The 23,158-nt window shown below is 42.3% G+C and overlaps 1 protein-coding gene across 1 annotated transcript in view; it reads right to left on the bottom strand.

Moving 5' to 3' along the window:
- Positions 1–23,158, bottom strand: part of Gpc4 (glypican 4) — a 114,240-nt gene that overhangs the window by 54,096 nt on the left and 36,986 nt on the right. The gene's annotated exons all lie outside the window — the stretch shown is intronic.

Raw genomic sequence — 23,158 nt, 5'->3', positions numbered from 1 at the left:
TTCCTTGAGACTCTCATCTCCAATGAAGTATGAAAAAAAGCCAGAAGTAGAGCTGTGGCTCAAATGGTAGAGTGCTAGCCTTGAGGAGAAAAAAGAGGAAAAAGCTCAAGGATAGCACCCAGGCTAAGAGTTCAAGCCCCAGGACCAACACCAAAAATTAAAATAAATACAAATAGTGTGTGTGTGTGTGTGTGTGTGTGTGTGTGTGTGTGTGTGTGTGTAATAAAAACATGTGGCTGGGGGGGTGGGCTTTCACTATGCTTATAAAAAATAGAAATACTTGATGTAATTCTAATATCGGAAAGTTACATTAAGCCATTACTTGCTGGGGCAATTTTCCTAATCCCTCAATTGCTACTTTATCCTTTTTCTAATTTTTATTTATTGTGAAAGTAAAACAATTCCCTTGCTGTTCGTCTAAAGCATTACCAAAATAGTTTCATTTCATTTCTTAGGTCTTAATGCATGTCGCTCCAAAGCAAGCTAAAATGCAGGTTGCTATAGGACCCCCCCAGCCCCTCAAAGCTACCTGTGAACCCCAAGAAGCACACACAATGATCTGCTTCATGGGAGTCAAGAAAGAAAATCTCTAATGGTTTTTTTTTGTTTTTTTTTAAATAATCCTAGGGGATGGGGGTGGGACAATGTATACATTAATCCATCCATCTCCCTTCCAAAAAGAATAAAACGACTGAATACAATGTGCGATGCACGTTGAAAGCCTAAAGTCATTTGACCTAAACCTTAATAATAAAGCACATAAATTGCAGTCATTATGCAGATGTATGATTTGAGATCACCTACCAATCAGTAGGAGAAACACAGCTAGTTAGCATTTTGCAGAACCTTGCCAAAATACAGCTATAAGAGGACTTAAGGCTGCCAATTATTTTCAGGTCCACTAATCTTACAAGCCATGAGCAGAAAGCCAATCAGAAATACATACATTTCAAACTCATTTTTATTATACTTTTTTTTTTCAAAGAATAACTTTGTGTCAGTGTAGTTGGAAGAGTTTAGAGCTGTTCCTTGAAAAATCCTACAATGTTGTAAGATCATTTCAGGGAGCTTACAACATTGCCTTGCACGGCACAGACAGAAATCAGGCCAGGCTTCTTGTTCCTTCTTAAAATAGTAAGTGAGCCTGGTACTGGTGGCTCACGCCTGGAATCCAAGTTACTCAAGAGGCTGAGATCTAAGGAGCGTGCTTGGGAAACATCCTAGGCAGGAAAGTCAGTGAGGCTCTTACCTCCAAAGAACAACCAGCAAACCGGAAGTGGCGCTGTGGCTCAAAGTAGTAGAGCACTAGCCTTGAGCAAAAGAGTTCAGGGACATGATCAGACCCTGAATTCAAGCCCCACAACCTGGGAGGGTGGGGGAGATAAGTGAATTATTATAAACTCAATTTCAGACCATCTTAGGCCCCTATTTTAACTGCACTCCCCAAAAGAAGTGACTAAAAGCAAGGCCCACCAAACCAATGCTATGCCAAAGGCAAACCAAGTTGAACAGAGGCAAACAGGGCTTGAAGGCACATACACAATCTCGCTGACCTTAAGCTGAGCATTTCGCTTTCGGTGACCCCATGTTACCATCACATCTCCCCATCTCTTCTGCACACTTGCAATCACTACCCCCAAGACTTGACAGGAATCATAACAGTAGATAATTGCTCAAGCTGGAGCTGGGAATATGGCCTTGTGGCAAGAGTGCTTGCCTCATAGACATGAAGCCCTGGGTTCGAGTCCTTAGTACCACACATGTAGAAAAGGCCAGAAGTGGCGCTGTGGCTCAAGTGGCAGAGCGCTAACCTTGAGCAAAAAGAAGCCAGGGACAGCGCTCAGGCCCTGAGTCCAAGCCCCAAGACTGGCAAAAAAAAAAAAAAAAAAATGTTCAAGCTGCTATTGCTAAAGAGTCAGTATTCATAAAAGGCTCCTGGCACTGTATGGGCGGGGTATGTCCTTACGGAATGGGTTGGGGCAGGCAATGATTTCAGTGCACAAATCTTGGTAGCATCCATTCTAAATTTCACTCAAATATGATCTTCTCATTTTCAACGGGCTCGTTTTTCACAGAATGTCTGTGGATGAACAAATGATCTCAAATTCCTTTATGGGGTTCACAATCCTACAAGTGGATTTGAAGGAGCCACAGGTCAATTTCAAGCTTTTGAAGAGGGAGCAAAAGCAAAATACAAAGGCTTCAAGGCCATTTTCTTACATAGAGTCCATGAAATGAAGATTTCTACAATTCTCCTCTGTCTTTCTTGTTAGTTGTTTTCATCTTCCTTCTTTATTCCTCGTCCCTGAAGGTTTTCATTTTATATGACACATTCAACCACATACACAAAGCAACCTAGCAAAGAAACACCAATGGCTACCACTATATCATTGGTGCCCATTAGTATTTGTGGACCAGGGGCCCCCAAGCCCTGAACCATTCTTCTTTCATAGGTCAAAAATGGACTCTCAATATGGGGGGACGGGGGGAACGACGACAACCTGGCTACCAGCATCTTGGCCTTGTTTGGCAATTTGGTGACCGTATCCTGTGCCATTACAGATGTCCTCAGAGAAAGAGAAAGAAGATATCTGGTAGACACCGGAAGACACTCCTTTCCTGCTTCCTGCCTCAGGAGGCTGACCAACATGAGTGGGTTTTCTTGTTATTTCTAAATAATCTTTAAGGAACCCCATTCTCAGCCTTATGCTCTCGCTTGGCTTGTTTGCTTTAAGCTGGAACTCCACCACTTGAGCCATACCTCCCTTTCTGGAATTGCTCCCCATCATTGGAGATAACATTCTTCCAGACTGTTCTGCCTGAGCTAGCTTTAAATCATGATCATCCTTATCTTAGCCTCTTGAATAGTGAGTGAAAGAATGGGGAGAAATGGGCTAAGGGAGAGAACAGGGAAGTGGCCTTCGTGGGAGGACCACTTACAATGGATACTCATGGGGATGGGTACCAGGGCCTTGGGTACCAGGGCCTCAGTTACCATGGCAACTCCTCACAAGAGGGATGGAGTTTGCAGATGGCATACAGCATTACTACAGCAATTTTTGACTATAATTATCATGAAGAGTCTTTGATGTGATCACAAAAATTATTAAAATGGCCCTTCTTAGGGAAGAAGGGCAATAAATACAGCCTCATTTGGAAAACTCAAGGATCCAATTTTGTACCAGGACCTTCTGCCAGAATAGTAATAATAATAATAATAAGTCACTTTAATGTACTTGCTATTGGCTGTTTTCCTTGAAGATGTTATATCCTATGTGGAAGATGAATAATGGCATGTAGTTCAAGATTGATTTTGAGAGTACACTTAAAGAGACTTCAAAGGAAAATAAAAAATAAAGTAACCTCCTGCAGACACAAGTATGTTTACACAACATTCATATTTACACAAGCTCCTAGTTTTTCCCTGACCTCATAGTAACCAACAAGGGGTAATTTTTAAAAAGTGCTTTCAGCCTGTGACCAATTGACAACTGAATTAAATGGCGGTCTTGTTGGCAGTGCCATGCTTATCTGTTTGAACTAGGAAACAGTATAGTATATCTTAGAAAATATCAGTAAGGCAGACACTGACAGCTTGTGCCTGTAATTCTAGCTACTCAGGAGGCTGAGGTCTGAGGATCATGGTTCAAAGCCAGCCTAGGCATAAGGTGTGTGAGGTTCTTATCACCAATTAACCACCAAAAAGCTGGAAGTGGAGTTGTGACTCCAGTGGTAGAGCATAGCTTTGAGCCCCAAAGCAGAGAGACAGCATAGACCCTGAGTTCAAGACCCAGGACTGGCTCCAAAAAAAGGGGGTGGGGAGGAGTACAAGTATGAAAGAACAGAATAGCTGACTTTATTCACTACAAGGGATCATAAACTATGTGGTCCTTATTTTTTTGTCTACCTAATTTTCTGTTTTAATATAAGTCAAAAGAGCATAATCAACCCAAGCACTGATACCTTCAGCCCGTAATAATCCTAGCTACTTAGGAGGCTGAGATCTGAGGATCACAGTTCAAAGCTAGCTGGGGCAGGAAAGTCCATGAGACTCTTGTCTCCAATTAATCACCAAAAAACCAGGAGTGGAGCTGTGGCTCAGGTGGTAGGGCACAAGTGTTGAGCTGAAAACCTAAGCCTGGACAATGCCTTGAATTCAAGCACCAGTACAGGCATGTACAGGTGTGTATACACACACACACACACACACACACACACACACACACACACACCCCGAGAGGAAAAGGTATGAGTAAATAAGTACATCTTATAAAATGGCACTATTTCATTATAATGAGAGGAACTTTCATAATTTTATAATTTCTCACAGCAAAGAAATCTTATCAGGGATGATTAGAACATGAGCCTATGATAAAAAAAAAAAAACAACATTATCACATGGATCTAAGCTCAGTGGACTTATCATGTGTAGAGCCCTGGATTTAGTCTCCAGGATCAAAAACCAAATAAATATAATCACAAGGAACTTTGCTGAATGGTTAAAACTCTTCTAAAAAGCCTTGCCACATTTGTAGCCTTAGGATAGAGTATAGAACCCAAACTTGCTTTTATCCTACCAATGAATAGCAACAAAGGAAAAGTCAGATTGTGTATGGATCAACAGCTTGAATTCACTTAACATCACCAAGAACCCTCAATCTGAAGAGCCCAGTGCAGAACAAAGACAAGCCAGGTGCTGGTGGCTCAGGCCTCTAATCCTAGCTACTCAGAAGACTGAGATCTGAGGATCACAGTTCAAAGCTAGCCTGGGCAAGAAAGTGCCTGTGAGACTCTTATCTCCATTGAACCACCAGAAAACCGGAAGTGGCTGTGGCTCAAAGTGGTAGAGCGCTAGTCTTGAAGAAGAGTTCAGGGACAGTGCTTAAGCCTTGAGTTCAAGCCACACAACTGACAAAAAGAAAACAAGCTAGAAACTCAGAAAGAAAGAAAAGCTTCTCTGGAACATAATTTGCTACCTAACTACACAAGGTCTACATATTTAAAATAAGGTAGGCAAAGCGCCACTGATTGCAGGCTTTCTGTTTGATGTCTTTAAGCCAGGGAGGGGCCATGTTGTAGGGAAAATATAAAGGCTTAAGTGTGGCTTTGTTCTACTGCTTACCAGATGTGACTTTGGACCAAGTCTCTGGTCTTCACTGAAACTACTTTATCTTGTGTAAAAGGGGGACAAGAATACAGCTGTTGGAACCATTACATCTATATAACTTATAGTCATTGGCAGCTATAGGCTGGGGGGTGTAGCTTCGTGGTAGAGCATTTTCTTAGCATATTTGACACCAGCCCCAAAGCAGTGGCCATTATTATGAATATTCACATAAGAGGGTACTTTATCTACTAAAAAGGGATATCCATTCTGTCCTTCAGGACTCTGCTATATTTAGCCAAAGGAAGTATTTTGGGTTTTCAGTGCCACTATTATTACCATCACTATTACTAGTCTTAGGAAAGCGATCATTTCTGACCATTACAGACCAAATGACAACCTAGCTTTCTCCAAAACAAAATGGTCCCTTGATGAAAGTGAGCGTCTATCATATTGCTTTAGGATTACAGCCTAGAAAATCGTTAGTTTTTCAACAGCTGTTAGGAGCTTTGAGATGACATGACAGACAATATAGTGTAAAGGTTGAGTCTTGGGCAACTGCCATTCGTTTAGGTCAAACAGATGAAATGATTCGTCATTTCATATAGACTTCAGCATGTCTTTGTGAGGAAACTATTGCTTTGTCTTAACAAAGGATCCAGATCTTCCTTAGTAGCCAATCCTTCTGGCCTGTGAAATAAAGGCAGAAGGCTGTGAAAGTTAGACTTGTTTAAGGATAAATATGTCAACTACAAACTTGAAAAAAAATCTACCATCAGATGAAGGGAGTTTGGTCCCTAGCACATCAAAGGAAGAAAGAACAAAGATGGCAATGACAGCCCTGATTTTTTTGATGTTGCTGATGGGAGTCTATTGACCCCAGAGTGTCTGTCAGTTTATCACCCCCTCAACCTCCTAATACTTACTTTATATTTTAACTAGCTCTCTCAAATGGGGTAGGGCTGTTGCTCTATTCAGTTTACACTGATACCTAGATTTTCCCTCCCTTATTTCTCAACATTTTTGTGTGCCAGTCCTAGGGTTTGAACTCAGGGCTGAGGCACTGTCCCTGAGCTTTTGTGCTCAAGGCTAGCGTTCTACCACTTTGAGTTACAGTGCCACTTCCAATTTTTTGGAGGTTCCTTAGAGATGAACCTTATGACTTTCCTGCCCAGGCTGGCTTTGAACTATGTTCCTCAGATCTCAGATTCAAGGTGTGAATGAGAGAAAAATAAATATCCCTAGTATAGTGCTTAAGTGCCACGCAAGCAGGTAAGATTTGGAGAAAAGCCAAGTGAATCTCCAACACGTACTTTTCGACATTGGTGGATGGGGAAGCTAACAGGCAAGATGAAGAAACAGTACCCCATCCACCTAGATTCATAGAATTTAGAGCACCAAGGAAGCATGGAATAAATAAACATGCAATAGTGATCACAGCACAGGTAAACTCAACAACATTGATATTGAAGTAAGGAGGTCAGGTCTGGCCAGTGCCATCTTGGCCACATGGTGGATGGTTGGGTCTGGCATCTTGTCTCCATGGTGGAGGAAGGGAAGTCCCACCCCAGGAGGTGGCTGTGCCCGAATCCCTGGAAACAGGGGTGGGCACTTGGCCTATAGGTTACTGAACCTGTCAGTCAAGTGCTTAGGACTGGGAGCTTCCTGTGAGTCTGGTATCACTATGCCATGCCACATGTCTCTGTGTTCACATCCTGTCTCCAAGCACCATGGCATCCCATGTCAGATCTCTATTGGAGCTGGATTGGTTTGTTGGTATGGTTTTTTTCTATCTTTCCTCTCTGGCCTGTTTCCCAACAGTATAAAGTGTATCTGCGGGCTGCAGGCCTTCGTAACAATTGGCTGCTTGCAGACTGCTAGCCTTCTAATAAGACTCCAAGATTCAATCCTTCAAAATGTGGCTTCTGTGATTTATCATCTTATTACAATGCGAGAGGAAAAGAAACAGCCAAAAGTGATTACATAGGTTTTCCTGCATTCGGGTATGAAACTATTACAAAACCAGGTGGAAGGGATGGGCTCACAAAGAACAGAACACTATCTGGTGGCTCACACCTGTAATAGCAGCTACTCAGGAGGTTGAGATCTGAGAATCAGGGTTTGAAGCCAACCTAGGCAGTAAAGTCTGTGAGAGTCTTATTTCCAATTAAACACCAAAAAAAACCCACAAAAAAAACCCAGAAATGATGGTATGGCTCAAATGATAAGAGTGCCAGCCTTGAGGAAAAAAAAAAAACAAGAAACAATGCCAAGCAAGAGGGCCCCAGTAGTAGTAGCCCCCAAAATAAATAAAAAATAAACTCAAGTTGAGAGTGGAATATTATGTCTTTTAACCAACCACATGAAGCGGCTTTGAAATAGCACCTTCTGTTACCTCTGATCTATTAAAGTTACACAATAAACAACCCCAGAAATACAGCACTAGCTCATGCTTAGGCAATGCTTCATGCGTGGGGACCATGCAATAAGCAAGGGAAATCTTGACCTACCGCCTTCCCCAAGAGGAAAAACGAGAAGAAAACAAAAAGGGAGCATTTAACCTGTGAAGTTTACACCCTCTCGACGGTCCGTGGTAACCTTAATTTTGCACACAAATACTACAGTTGCCCATTTAACCAAACGCTGGTTGCTGGATGATTTCTACAGTCAGTTCTGCCCAAGAGTTTAAAAGGAACAAAGAGTGAACCCAAATCCATGACAACAGAAGTGACAACTGAAAAGAAGGGCAGAGGCGACTGACTGTAGGGAAAGCAGTCTGAGGCCATTTAGCTTAGGAGCAAATAGTTCTTCATCCTTCAAAGAGCTCTAAAGCCATGACTGCTTTTGGGGAAGGAGGATATGAAATGACTTTCCTAATGCCAACCTTAAATCTTCTCCAACTAATTGCTGTTTCTATACATCCTTTTGTTGAATACGGCAGAAGAATAAATAGTTGAGAAATCTTTTCATTGAAATGGTTAAAATAGTTTGTATGTAAAAGGGTAATTCTTCTGGAAAAATCTCTTACTCAAATTATTTCCTTTTCAAATGGAGCAAGGTAACTAAGAAGTTTTTTTTTTTTTTTCTTTTTGGCAGCTTGAACCCAGGGCCTCGCTGTCCTTGAATGTTTTGTTTTCTTTTTTTACTCAGTGCTAGCACTCTACCACTTGAGCTACAGCTCCACTTCTAGCCTTTTGTTAGTTCATTAGAGACAGAATCTCCCAGACTTTTCTGTCTGCACTGGCTTTGAACCGTGATCTTCAGATCTCAGCCTCTTGAGTAGCTAGGATTACAGGCGTGAGCCACTGGCATCCAACAAAACATTATGTTGAAAGGCACAAACAAGGGTAACTATTGGGCAACTATTGGGAAAAGCCAAGAGGTACAGAAAAGTTCTAAATGTATTTAGAGATAAGCCTATGAGGAGATTTTTTTAAGGGAAATTGTTTCGTATGCACTTATAAAACATTCCTTTCAAAGGCCAAACAACTTAGCTGGCTCCTATTACTAGAAATATTAATACCGGAAGATTGAGAAAAGTTAAATGAAGAGCTCAATGGAGACTGAGAAGAGTTAAGTGTATTAAAATACTGCCAGTTGCCGGGGGCTCATGTTTGCATTATCCCAGCTTTTCAGGAGGCCAAGATTTGAGAATCCACGTTTGGGGCCAAACCAGAAAAGCCCACGAATCTCTAGTTAACTGGAATAAAAAGCTAAAAGTAGAGGTGTGACTATAGTAGTAGAACAAAACTCTTGAGCAAAATAGACAAGGGAGAAGGTGAAGTCCTGAGTTGAAGTACCATACTGGAGATGGATGAATAATGAATGAATGTTTATTTATTGGAAAAGGTTCATTTATTTCTTTAAACACCTTTTTTTTAACTGGACAGAAGAAAGACACTGCTAAATACACATTGCCCGGCTAAATCCATTTCTCTGAAGACAGTTTGAGTGTGGTGGATGTAAGTGATCTGAAATATCCACAATGAACACAATAAATACAATGCTTAAAGTACAGTCAACCCTCAAACCACATGCCTTAGGAACAAACCCCACTGTATACAGCCCAGCAGCGCCGTCGCTAGTTTCCTCATAAATGCATTGAGTGCTTCAGGGGAAAGAAATGGAACAAAATCTGGATAACATTGAAGACCAGAAATAACAGTTCTCTGGGGAAAAAAAAGAGTTGCATAAATTACATTATTCATTTTCCTCTGCATTAGAGTGCGCCATCATAAAAATTGCTCTTCTGCTTCAAAAGAGGAAAATAAGGCAGAATCTTGAGAAAGGAAATGACTCCCCCAAAACAAATTAAATACAATCATGGCAACAAATACTTAGAATGAATATGGACAGCAAGACAGGTAGTGATACTTCACTCACGCCTGTCATCCTAGCTACTCAAGAGGCTGAGATCTGAGGATTGCTGTTCGAAGCCAGCCTGGGTAGGAAATGCCCTGAGGCTCTTATCTCCAATGAGCCACCAGAAAACCAGAAGTGCAGGCTATGGCTCAAAGTAGTAGAGCAGTAGCTTTGAGCACAAAAGCTCAGGGGTAGTGCCTAGGCCCTGAGTTCAAACCCCATGACCCACATTAAAAAAAAAAATATTGACAGGAAAGAGAAAGGTATTGGCAGGCAAGAAACCAGCAGGCCACTTTACAATGCCACCTGTCCTATTGACGACGTGCCATATCTGTACTCTACATGTAATATAAACACAATAGAAACAGTCTCCATCTCAAAGAACCAATTACAGCCAGTTCTACAACTTTAAATGGTCTTGACTGGGAGATTAACGTCGGATATAAAGGCATCGCTACTGTCAGTCTCGTAAAGCATTTTATAAATGAACATGTGTGTGGTCAAAGATGGCACTTAGCAGTGATCTTTGCAGATCATTTCTTTAGAAAAATGCCCTCTTCACATTGCTTACTTCTTTAGCCAGGCTCAGATGCTAAACCCTCTGGAGAAATGCCTTGCTAAAGAAAGGATGAAAAGCTTCCCATCTTGCCAGCGTTTCTGGAAGGAACAAACATCCACTGTTGCGAGCTGTCTTCACAACAGCTCTCTGTCATGGCACACAATATTGATTTCATGAAAATCCACACAATGATGACTGTTCAGTGAAAGCTTGTAAACTCCTTGTTTCCTCTGTGCAGGGTAAATAAGTGCAGGCAGAAGCCTCACAGGGGTCCTTACACCCTACAAGATTCACAGGACTCACTACACAGCCACCCAGAATAGGAAACCCAGGCTTTATTGACAGGATGGGCAAAGGAGCAGACACCAGCGGGTCACACCTGTCATTCTAGCCACCTGGGAGGCTGACATCTGAAGATCGTGGTTCAAAGCCAGCCCTGGCAGGAAAGTCCATGAGACTTTAATCTCCAATAAACCCCGGAAAACTGAAGTGGAGCTGTGGCTCAAAGTGGTAGAGCACTAGCCTTAAGCAAAAAGAGGTCAAGGGCAGTTCCCAGGCCCTGAGTTCAACCCCACAAAAGACAAAAAAAAAAAGGGGGGGGTGTTGTGAAATGAAGGCAAATGTGTGCAGTGTTTAGTTAGGAATCATGACATAGCACTGGGGTGGAGGAGTACAGATAACTCACTATTGATACCCTGTTTGGTTCAGTAAGAGGAATTAACCATACACATGTGTCTGTCCTTATTCACCAAGGCCAGGAAGATTTTTTTATTTTATTTAATTTATTCTACTTATTTACTTGTTTGTTTCATGTGAAGACATCGGTCCTTGATGCCTTGCCCTCCCTGAAGCATCCTCAATGCTTTAATTGGGGAGAGGCTATACGCTCCCCCCGCCCCCCCCCCGCAAATATCACTTTCCTATGCTGAGGCAGAAAGCAGGCTTGTGTGTAAGTCAATGGTCATTTTGCTGTTGAGTATGCAATGGCAGGAAGTTCAGATTTCAACACTACTTTTTTCTGAGAGGGGTGGGGAGGAGGAGGAGGAGGAAAGAAGCCATGGTGCAAATGTAATGAGATTGTTTGGCACTGCATGGTGAGAGTCTCTTGAGTCATAGGAGAATGTCACATCCTATGGTTCCACCCACGAACTTTTCATCCCTGGTCAGCCAGGCAGACCCGTGGCTAGACATTTCAAAGCTGCCATTTGGGGAGAGCAACGTGCTCAAATTGAATGCACTGACCATCCAATTGTCCCAACGAAAGTGTACAAGGCAGTGAAATTTAATACACTCACAGGGCTGTATACCCATCCTCACTAGCTAATCCCAGGTTTGTCACTACACACACACACACACACACACACACACACACACACACACACACACACACACACACACACACACCAGCCACAGGCAAGCACTTAAGTCTTTTCTGCCTTTTTAGATTTGCCCATTCTGGACATTTCTTAAAGAAGTAATCGTGTATATTGTATATATTATATATTATAGTCTTCCTGACCTGGCTCAGCTCTGCCCCAAAGCTTAATATTTTCAAGGGTCATCCAAGTTGCACCTTAGTCTTCTTTAGAGCTGTATAATATTCTGTCACGATGGAAGTGTCATTTTATTGAGCCATTTTATCAGCTCACACACACACACACACACACACACATACAGGTTGCTTCTACTTTTTAGTGACTATACATTATGCTGCTATGAACGTGTTTACAATATGCATTATATTATTTTTATTCTAATACTTAATGTATGTTGATCAAGAAAGTTCTTCAGAGTAAAATCTATATGGAGCTTTGCAAGAAGTTGCTATCCACAGGGATTTTGGAGCAAAGGACTCTATCTGGAATGATTTAACACAAGATATTGCTCTGAACAAGCTGTTTGCTACAGCTCAGGGCACCAGGAACAATGCTGTTTAAATTTGGGAGTGATGAGCAAAACAAAACAAACTCCAAAACAAGGGATTTAATTCCTCCAATGAGGAAACACACTTAAATTTAGTCACTCCTTCCTGTTTTCAACCTAAAATTTAGACAGGGCATACTGAACTTCAATACACAAACATCATTATAAAAGCAGAATGAAATAGTAAATAGGAATCAGGGAGCCTCCCTTCTTTAATAACTTTCCTGTGAATTATATCTTTCAAAAATGGTAAAAGGAACACATAATCACCTCTTAGGATCAGAACCCAAATTTCACCCCCTAAAAGACATCTAGACATGAATGTTTCCTGAAAAATCTAAGAATACCCACAGTCCTGAACACAGTTAAAAAATGTGCGTCTCTGGAACTCAGAAATTCAAGACAGGCTCCGTCTAGATCAAGACGTTTTACTAATACCGTGACTGCAAACATTATCAACTTATTTTTAGGAGCTTGGAATGAGTGGGTAAATGTCCTCAAGTGTCAAAAGATAGTGAGCTGGGAAACAGTAGCTCACACCTATAATCCTAGCTACTTAGGAGGCTGAGACCTGAGGATCGAAGTTCAAAGCCAGACCAGGAGGGAAAGTCCCTGAGATTCTTACATCCAGTTAACGACCAGAAAACCCAAAGTGGCACTGTGGTTCAAGTGGTAAACTGCTAGCCTTGAACAGAAGACTTCAGGGTCAGTGCCCAGGCCCTGAGTTCAAGCCTCAGGACTGGGGCCAAAAAAAAAAATGGTGGGAAGCAGCCATTAGTCTTCTGAGGAAAGTCACAGAACTTGTTGATGCCTTTTCATTAAAAAAAATTCTTTTTATTTATTACTGAGGCTGCTGGGCAGAGCATTTGTCCTGAATACAGCTATGGAATTTTAGCCCCAAAGCCAAGCCAGTTTTTATGGTGTTTTTTTTAACAACTTCCCAAATTTCTCTCTTTCTTCTCACTTTTGTTTCAACTGTAGCAGTGGTGAGTGCTTTCCACCTCATTTTTTAAAATTTCATCTTTTTATTGGAATGTCATCAACGTTTCACCATTACCACACATGCCTTTTTTCCCACATCTCCACCAGCCTTTTTTTTTTTTCCTGTTCTCTAATCACTCAACAAGCATTTATTGTCTTAAGTAAAATATGTGAGGCACGGGGCCAAATGCTAAGTGTAAAAGTGAGCACATTGCTTAAGAAGCTTTGTGTCTTCTAGGGCTCTTTCTACCAACTGTCCATTTCACCCATTTCCATATTAGGTAGGATGAAACATTTTCAAGCTTCTAGAACATTACATGTTTGGGAACCTGTGGGGTTGGAGAGTACCACTACTTTGACAAATCAATACTACCCAAATTATTTGATTTTCATTCTCATGCTGGATACAGGGAAATCTCTTCAGAACACTAAAGTCTTAGGAAGTCCCATCTCCCTTAAATAAACAGAAGTTAGCGTGAGTTTATTTTCAATGATCATCCAAACCTACTACTGATGATAGATTTGGGGAGGGGTGTGAAGTAGAGGAGGACAGAAACCTGAAGATGGTGTGTGTGTGTGTGTGTGTGTGTGTGTGTGTGTGTGTGTGTGTGTGTGTGTGTGTCTGTCTGTCTGTCTGTCTTGGGGCTTTAACTCAGGGCCTGGGCACTGTCCCTAAGCTCTTTGGCTCAAGGCTAGCACTGTAACATTTTGAGCCACAGTGCCACTTCCGGTTTTCTGGTGGTTAGTTGGAGATAAAAAGTCTCATGGACTTTCCTACCCAAGCTGGCTTTGAAAGGCGATCCTCAAATCTCAGCCTCCTGAGAACCTAGGATTCTAAGTATAAGCCACCAATGCCCAGTCTGGAAGATGTATGCTTTATAGAGTAAGATCAGACATGTTAAATGTCTGGATAGTAATCAAGTCCTCAGGAACTGTTCTTTCTAGAACACAAACTAGTGTAGCAGAACAGTTGCCAAGAATGTACACCCTACCAACAGTCTTTTCATGGCCTTTAGGAGCCTGATGGATTTTACTAGTCAAGAGTGCAAGCCCAAAGCAGGGACATACTGAGATGATTTAAGGATGCAAGCATTTACCATCATAGTTATCAAGTTCCAAGATCACATTTCAAAGGTTCGTGTTGCCTAACAGCACGCACACTCTCAATGGGTCACTTCATTGGTTCTTAGCAGTTGGACAGTAGTGGTATTTCCACCCGTGTGTGGATTGTAGGCCTGCCAAGTGCTTTCTGCGCACTGAATACCATCTCACCAATGTGGTAACACCATGGGTTTCGGACCGCAAAAGGGCGGATGCATTACAGCCAAGAATGAACATGACTGCGCATGCCTTCTTCAAGGACTCAACCACACAGGCCACACAGGGTGTGACACTGTGGAAAGCAGAAAAACGGCCCTGGAAACCTCTGTGAGCTAGTGTGTATTAAAGAAATATTCCTAAATTCATAGTGTAAGACAGTGAAGCCTCCTCCGGAAATGGTCACCATAAGACACCAAACCAAATATACTGCAATGACCTCATGTGGAAAATGACTGATTGGTGATATTCATAGGAGCTGTGAGCATCAATGCTCCCCTGATTTCTGTTTCTCAGACACCTCATGTGTGAAAGCAGCACTGATGGATATCGAATCCCACATCGGCTTGTAGATCACTTAGAGCTCCAGAAACTCGCAGGTACCAACTCAGAACTTTCTATGATGACCATCCTGGCGATGGTTTCCTTTTTGCCACTTACATTGCTCACGTCTTGTGGCTCACGCCTGTCATCCTAGCTACTCAGGAGGCTGAGATCTGAGGATCATGGTTCAAAGCCAGCCAGGGCAGGAAAATTTGTGAAGACTTTTTTTGTGTGTGTGCCAGTCCTGGGGCGTGGACTCAGGGCCTGCGCACTGTCCCTGGCTTCTTTTTTGCTCAAGGCTAGCACTCTACCACTTGAGCCACAGCGCCACTTCCGGCCTTTTCTGTTTATGTGGTGCCAAGGAATCGAACCCAGGGCTCATGCATGCAAGGCAAGCACTCTACCGCTAAGCCATGTTCCCAGCCCCGTGAAGATTCTTATCTCCAATGAACCACCAGAAAACCAGAAGTGGCCCTGTGGCTCCAAGTGGCAAAGTGCTAGCCTTTTTGCAAAACATGCTCAGGGACAGTGCCCAGGCCCGAGTTCAAGTTCAAGACCAGTACCAAAATAACTAAAAATAAAATGACCAGTTGCTAAAAGTTTCAGTTATGTTGACTGTAATATTCTACTAGTTGGCTTAACTGCAAACAGGGCTAAGATTTCCTTAATATACTAAGCCAGGGCTGCCTGGATTGCCATGCTGGCCCAACTCAACACTTACCCAGCAGCCCCTGGCATTCAATGCTGCAGTGTAGCACACTGCCCTGGAAAGGAAGTAGACCCACCCGAAAGCCCCTGGATCTAAAAATAACCCACACAGGCCAGCATGCTGGCCAAGTCCCTGTGGGAGGATAAAGTTGAGGCGCCTTACCTCCCCTCTAGACTTAGATTGCACATTCTTGCCAAAGAACTCCCTCCACATCCTCACTCCCAGAATGCTCAGGGGCAAGGATTGGAGCTGAAGGCCCTAATAAAACCTTCCAGGACCTCTCCCAGCTTATCAAGTCCCAAAGCTAGGGGAGGGACTAAATCTATCTCTCTTTAACCCAAGAGCAAATTTCTTGTGGCTTTGTTAAACCTCCATAAGTTAAAAAAAAAAGGAGGGGGGGGCGAAACTAAGGCACCGATGGATTAAGTGACTTACCCAAGGTCATTCATTCTACTGAGTCCAGGAATCAGTGCTAGAGCTTGAGTCCACTAAGCCACTATGCCATAATCATAAACTCATAAATCTCAGCTCCAATCACTGTTTGGACACTTCTCTACAGCCTAGGGATTAGAATGTTCCCTAGGCTGAAGGTCTTTGATCACTGGACATAAACCCATAATCCATACTTTAGCACCGTACCAAGTCTGAAAAAAAATGCACCAATAGAAAAGAAAAGACTGCTTCTTTGTTGCCTTTGTGGCTCCCTAGAAAGAGATTCACAAAGAGTCACGATTCACTTTATCAGTTATATAAGAAGACAAACACACGGAACTATTGACAAGCCTTGAAGGAATGGATTTGCACACTCTGCATTCACCTTGCATGCTTAAGAATGATACTAAGGGAGGGAGGGACATACCTGGGCCAATGGCCCTACCTTATACTGCATCCGCCCGCACAGCCAGGGCAGTGATAAGTGGTGTTCATAATAATCAGGCGCTACAAGAATCATAATCAGGGGCCTGAGAATGTAGCCTAGTGGTAAAGTGCTCGCCTCGTATACATGAAGCCCTGGGTTCAATTCCTCAGCACCACATATACAGAAAACAGCCAGAAGTGGCGCTGTGGCTCAAGTGGCAGAGTGCCAGCCTTGAGCAAAAAGAAGCCAGGGACAGTGCTCAGGCCCTGAGTCCAAGGCCCAGGACTAGCAAAAAACAAAACAACAACAACAACCACAAAAAGAATCATAATCAGTTCCAATCTGTCTTTTGGTTTATTTTTGGTTCCAGTCCAGGGGGCTTGAACTCAGGGCCTGGGCACTGTTCCTGAGCTTTTTCATTGAAGGCTTTTGTTCTACCACTTAAGCCACAGCTTCACTTCTAGCTGTGTGTGTGTGTGTGTGTGTGTGTGTGTTTAAAAAATTACACGAACTTTCCTGCTCAGGCTGGCTTTGAACCACTATCCTCAGAGCTCAGCCTCCTGATTAGTTAGGACTACAGATGTGAGCCACTGATACTGGACCACTGGTGGCATTTTCCTTTTACGAAATGCATAGGACTAGAAGTGTTTCATATATAGATTTATTTTTCAGATTTTGGAATATTTTTATGTATATAATGAGGTATCTAGGGAGGGATAAAACCCAAGTATACACACAAAAAGCCTAAACACAAAATCCACTTGTTCCATTATATACCTATTATACACAGAGCCTGAAAATGACTTTCTACAGTGTCTGTCTATGGCCTGTCGCATGAACTGAGGTGTGATGTTTTTCCACTTGTGGAGTAATGCTGGCACTCAAAACTTTTCTAATTCTGGAGCTGTTGGAATTTTCCCATTAGGGATAATCAACGTGTCTATGGGTCTTTCTTAGCCCTGCTCTCCAGCAATCTGTAAACTGCAAAAGCCAGGGGAGTCAAACAACTTCAGCAATCTCATTCTTCAACCTATGCTAAAAGTAATAACCGAGCAAAACAGTATAAAGTTCTCTTGGCACTGACCATGCTTTTTACTGTATTTTATGTTCTCAAGGTGACCTGATCCTAAGTTATAATCCAAACCAGGATACCCCAGAGTATGAAAGGAAGTGGTATTAAAAATGATGCTGTAGGCTGGGCCCTGGGGGCTCATACCTATAATCCTAGCTACTCAGGAGGCTGAGATCTGAGGATCATGGTCCAAAGCAAGCCCAGGCAGGAAGGTCTGTGAGACTCTTATTTCCAAGGAACCACCAGAAAACTGGAAGTAGTGCTGTGGCTCAAAGTGGTAGAGCGCTAGCCTTGAGCAAACGAAGCTTAGTGACGGAGCCTCGGTCCTGAGTTCAAGCCCCACTACTGATCAAAATAAAGGGGGGGCCTGTGCCAAGGCACCAGTGTAATCCTAGCTATTCAGAAGGCTGAGACTTGAGGATCATGGTTCCCAGGTAGCCCAGGCAAGAAAGTCTCCCCTTACCCAAAAGAGATGGGAAATAAACCTGTGACTCAAAAGGTAGAGGGTTAACCTTGAGTAAAAAAGTGCAGGGACACTGCCCAGGCCCTGAGTTGAAGCCCCAGGACTGGTAGACGAAAACAAGGATTTCCACATTTCTTTGTTGTTGTTGGTCATGAAGTTTGCACAAAGGGACTGGACACTGTCCCTGAGCTCTTTTTGCTCAAGGCTAACACTCTACCACTTTGAGCCACAACACCACATCCAAGGTGGTTCACTGGAGATAAAAGAATCTCATGGCCTTTCCTGCCTGGGCTGGCTTTGAACCATGATTCTCAGATCTCAGCCTCCTGAGCCACGAGTACCCAGCAGATTCTTTTTTTTTTTTTTTTTCTGTGTGGGTTCTGGGGCTTGAATTCAAGACCTGGACTCTGTCCCTGAGGTTTTGTGCTTTACCACTTGAGCCATAGCTCCCCTTCTATGGGGTTTTTGTTTTGTCTTGGTTTGTTTTTTGTTTCTGTAGGTTGTGGGGTTTATTTGTTTTGTTTTTGTTGCCAGTCCTGGGGCTTGAACTCAGGGCCTGAGCACTGGTCCCTGGTTTCTTTTTGCTCAAGGCTAGCACTCTACCACGAGCCACAGCGCCACTTCTGGCTTTTTCTATATATGTGGTGCTGAGGAATCGAACCCAGGGCTTCATGTATTCGAGGCGAGCACTTTACCACTAGGCCATATTCCCAGCCCTGCCCAGCAGATTCTTAACCCTTTTAAGAAGTTACCTATTGGGTGCAATCTCTTGAAAAAAAAGAGTAATAAAAGAACATGCACACCTGTTAAATACCATGCCATCTCTCTTCAAAATATGAACCACTTTTAACCAGTATAAGAGACAGATGTGTGTGTGTGTGTGTGTGTGTCTGTGTGTGTATGACACAGACAGACAGACAAGCAGACAGACAGAAACAGAGATTGTGTTTATTAGTTTAATTGAACCTTGGTTATGAGGAGCAGCAATCTAGAACTTTCACTAGGATTTGGCCTCCTACAAGAAGACACCCTCATGTACACCGTGCCACAGCACATTTCTCATGACCCCCAGAGTCCACCCCGACTAGCCAGTTACTTATGACTTATTTATTGTCAAAGTGATGTACACAGGGGTTACAGTTTCATACATAAGGCAGTAGGTACATTTCTTGTACAATTTGTGAAAAAATGTTATATTTTTGTGCCAGTCCTGGGACTTGAGCTCAGGACCTGGGCACCATCTCTAAGCTCTTTTGTTCAAGGCTAGCTAGCTCTCTACCAACCACTTGGAGCAACAGTGGCACTTCTGGTGGTTCATTGGAGATAAGAGTCCAGGCTGGCTCTCAATGGGCTTTGTTGAATTGTGATCCCCATCTCAGCCTCCTAAGTAGCTAGGGTTACTGGTGGCTGGCCATTTGCATTCTTTTTAAGATTTTTTTTTATAAGTATATGGTCATTTTACTAAGAAAATCTGGGGAAATTACTTCAATATAATAATGAGTGAATGACGTGTTCATTCATTGACATGGCTTCTTAATTTTGTTCAGATATCAAAGTATATAGATCTCCTTTTAAACGTAGTGACAAGAGCAAGGAAATACTCTTATTCTACCTCAAATTAATAATTAAATATAAAATTATTCCTTTAATCTCTTCCAATGTAGGACACACAATTGATTTAACCCTTCTTAATGGCATATGTATGCTTTAAAATCTTGTGACTGCATTCTTTGATGTACTGAAGCACCCTTTAAAAACTAATGTGTGGGGCTGGGAATATGGCCTAGTGGCAAGAGTGCTTGCCTCATATACATGAAGCGCTGGGTTCGATTCCCCAGCACCACATATATAGAAAATGGCCAGAAGTGGCGCTGTGGCTCAAGTGGTAGAGTGCTAGCCTTGAGCAAAGAGAAGCCAGAGACAGTGCTCAGGCCCTGAGTTCAAGCCCAGCACTGGCAAAAAAAAAAAATCACACAAAAAACTAATGTGTCCTTAGCTAGGTACTGGTGGCTCACACCTTTAATCCTAGCAACATAGGAGGCTGACATCTGAGGATCTGAGGATTGTGGTTTGAGGCCAGCCCAGGCAGGAAAGTCTAGGAGACTCTTATCTCCAATAAACTACGCAGAAAAAGCTGAAGTGGCACTGTAGAGTGCTAGCTGTGAGAAAAAGAAGCTCAGGAACAGGACCCAGGCTCCTATGTTCAAGCCCCGGGACAGGTGGAAAAGAACAATAGCAAAAAACAAAAAACACCTAATATATCTCTCAGAGGTTATGACCTTTATATGACCTGTGGGGCTTTTGACCCTGGTCCCATAATGTATGACTTAAATGACATAACTAAAGTTAACGTTGAATGCCACTGAGCTTTTCCCCATTCGTTGCTATGAGCCAAGCAATCTAGTATCACATTACAATGCATTTGATAGAGTGATGTGAAAACCCAAGTTACAGGTATCAAAATATTTCTTAAACAACTGTATGCACACAGCAAATTATCAGGTAGCCATAGTATCATTCTCTTCCAAATGAATTTAAATGTCATAAAACAATGTAGTATTCACAAAGCGTTGTTTCCAGGATAAATCATGGCTTGTGTATATATGATCGTTTAAGTGAGGATTTTTTTTTTTTTGCCAGTCCTGGGCTTGGACTCAGGGCCTGAGCACTGTCCCTGGCTTCTTTTTGCTCAAGGCTAGCACTCTGCCACTTGAGCCACAGCGCCACTTCTGGCCATTTTCTATATATGTGGTGCTGGGGAATTGAACCCAGGGCTTCATGTATACGAGGCAAGCACTCTTGCCACTAGGCCATATCCCCAGCCCCTTAAGTGAGGATTTTTGAGAACAGCAAGGAACCAATTAAAGGTACAGCAGAGGGCTCTGAATTATTCTAAGGGGTTATGGGAAGCAACAGGTTAAGAAAGAGGTTTTAAGCTGGGTGCAAGTGGCTCACACCTGTAATCTTAGCCACTCGGGAGGCTGAGATCTTAATGAACAAGGTTCGAAGCCACCACGGGCAGGAAAAGCCATGACATTCTTAATCTCCATTTAAGCAACCCCCCAAAAAAAGCTGGAAGTAGAGCTGTGGTTTAAGTGGTAGCATACGAGCCTTGAGCAAAAAAAAAAGCCCAGGGACAGTGCCCAAAGCCTGAGTTCAAAGCCCAGGACTGGCACAAAATTACGTAACAAATTTTAACAAATTGTACAAGAAATGTCCCCACTGCCTTATGTATGAAACTGTAACCCCTCTGTACATCCCTTTGACAATAAATAAGTAATTATTCAGAAAAAAATGTAACAAATTTGAAAATGTTTAAAAATCAAGGTTTAAAGTAATCTTTTTCATCCAAAAATTGTTTCGAGGCCTATGAAACAGCTAAGCAAGGAATCTGCTGTAACTCTTGCAGTCTAATAGTGAGTCATATCACTATTAACAACCAAAAATATCAAAATAATTAACACTCAACTTGATATAAAAAAAACCACTGAAGGCTAAATCACTCCCATATGATTGCTTTAAAAATAAGCAAGTTCTGTCAACGAGCTGATGACTTAGTTAGAAATGGAAGTTGACAAGGTAGATTGAATAGAGGTGGAGAGGTCAGCTCCCACGAGTCAGGACATATGAAAATAAAATTTCAAAGTCAAGTGTCTTCTTACCAAATGCTTTAAAACAAAAACAGAAGAGCTCCTCAAAACCCACCCACATCGCTCTAAAAATAAAGATTTTTTTTTTTTTTGCCCCGAGAATAGAAGATATCCAATGTGTGGTTTTGTTCACGTCAGAAGCAACAACAGTAAAAATCTGCCCCCAAAATTTTCTGGTAAAGTTAACCCCAAGAAATAACACATGGCTGGAGGGAAGGAAGGGAGGGAGAGTTATTGTGCAAGAGTTGCTTAGGGTTCTGAGGTCCTGTTATTTGATGGAGAAAAAGAGGTTTCGAGAATCACTTGGAATAAAAGAGCACAGAAAAACCGCATCCTTTTAGCTAATCTACCTCTACTGACAAAGTTCTGTACCTAGAATTCTTCTGGGTTCTTGTTGGGCTGACTTTGGGGTTAGAAGAGTGTGTGTGTGTGTGTGTGTGTGTGTGTGTGTGTGTGTGTGTGTGTGTGTGTGTGTGTGTGTTTAAACTCGGCCTGGGAACTATCTCTGAGCTCTTTTGCTCAAGGCTAGCACTCTACCACTTTGAGTCACAGCACCACTTCTGGTTCTTTGGTGATTAATTGGAGGTAAGAGTCTCAGGGCCTTTCCTGCCCCAGCTGGCTTTGAACCACTATCTTCAGATCTCAGCCTCCTGAGTAGCTGGGATTACAGGCGTGAGCCACCAGCACCCAGCTACAACTCATTTTTTTCCTGTTGTTCTTCTCCTAGCAGGACAGTTCCAGCATTTCTCCTTTTCAACCTGGGTTACATTTCTAATCTTACACAAGTGATACTTGAAATGCTCCAATTAGAATAAGCCTTTGTGTTTTCCTCCCTGTATGTTCTTTAGCTTTCAGAAGCCACTGGCAGATTTAACTGATTTCCCGACTAAGGATTGAAAAACAGTAGTTTAGTAACTATTTAAGTACCTATTTCTACATTCAGAAAAAAAAAATCCACAGAATTTCTAACCAAGAGATGTTCTTTTAAAACTGTAGCTTTTGGGGGGGGGGCAGTGAGCTTGTAGCAAAAAGGAAGTTTCAATTACTTTGTGAAGTGAAGCAGAAAAATTAAGTGAGAGCCAAGCAAATTATTAGCTATGACAAGCAATCCTTGAATGCTTTTGTTTTATAAGTGATCCAGAAGCTAAAATAGCTGAGAAATTCATCACACTACAGCACCCCAATTTAGTTGCTCTATGACTCTGCCTGTGTGTATATAGACACATATGAAATTAGTCTTTAAGCAAATTCCCATTCACTATTGTTCTATGAGGACAATGAGGAAATTAAGAGGAGCCCTAAGCCGCCTTCTCATTCAAATATAAATGGAATTGGAAACTCTCAAAGTTTAAAATTATTAACTGAAAGTCCTTGACTTTCTAGGCCTAAAACCACTTCATATTTCTGTTTGTCATAACCAATGGAAAAAATAAGAAAGAGTAGAAGTACAAATTATGAAAAAGCAATTTATTATCATATAACCTTTCTTTTTTGCCAGTCCTGGGGCTCGAACTCAGGGCCTGAGCACTGTCCCTGAGCTTCTTTTGCTCAAGGCAAGCACTCTACCACTTGAGCCACAGCGCCACTTCCCACTTTTTCTGTTTATATGGTACTGAGGAATCGAACCCAAGGCTTCATGCATGCTAGGCAAGCACTCTACCACTAAGCCACATTCCCAGCCTATCCTATATTCTTAAGGCAAATAGACAGTCCTTTCCCTTCTGATGTTTATTACTTCCAGGGTTAGGATACAAGCCCTTTTGCTTTACTCAAACCACTGGTCTCAAACCACTCGTCTTCTGGGTGGAGGGAGATAATTAGCAGCCTGCATCCTC

Source organism: Perognathus longimembris, chromosome 28, assembly GCF_023159225.1.
Source record: "Perognathus longimembris pacificus isolate PPM17 chromosome 28, ASM2315922v1, whole genome shotgun sequence".
In the NCBI taxonomy this organism is placed as follows: Eukaryota; Metazoa; Chordata; class Mammalia; order Rodentia; family Heteromyidae; genus Perognathus; species Perognathus longimembris.
The sequence above is the reverse complement of the archived record's forward strand: the minus strand, read 5'-3'. Positions and strand labels throughout refer to the sequence as shown.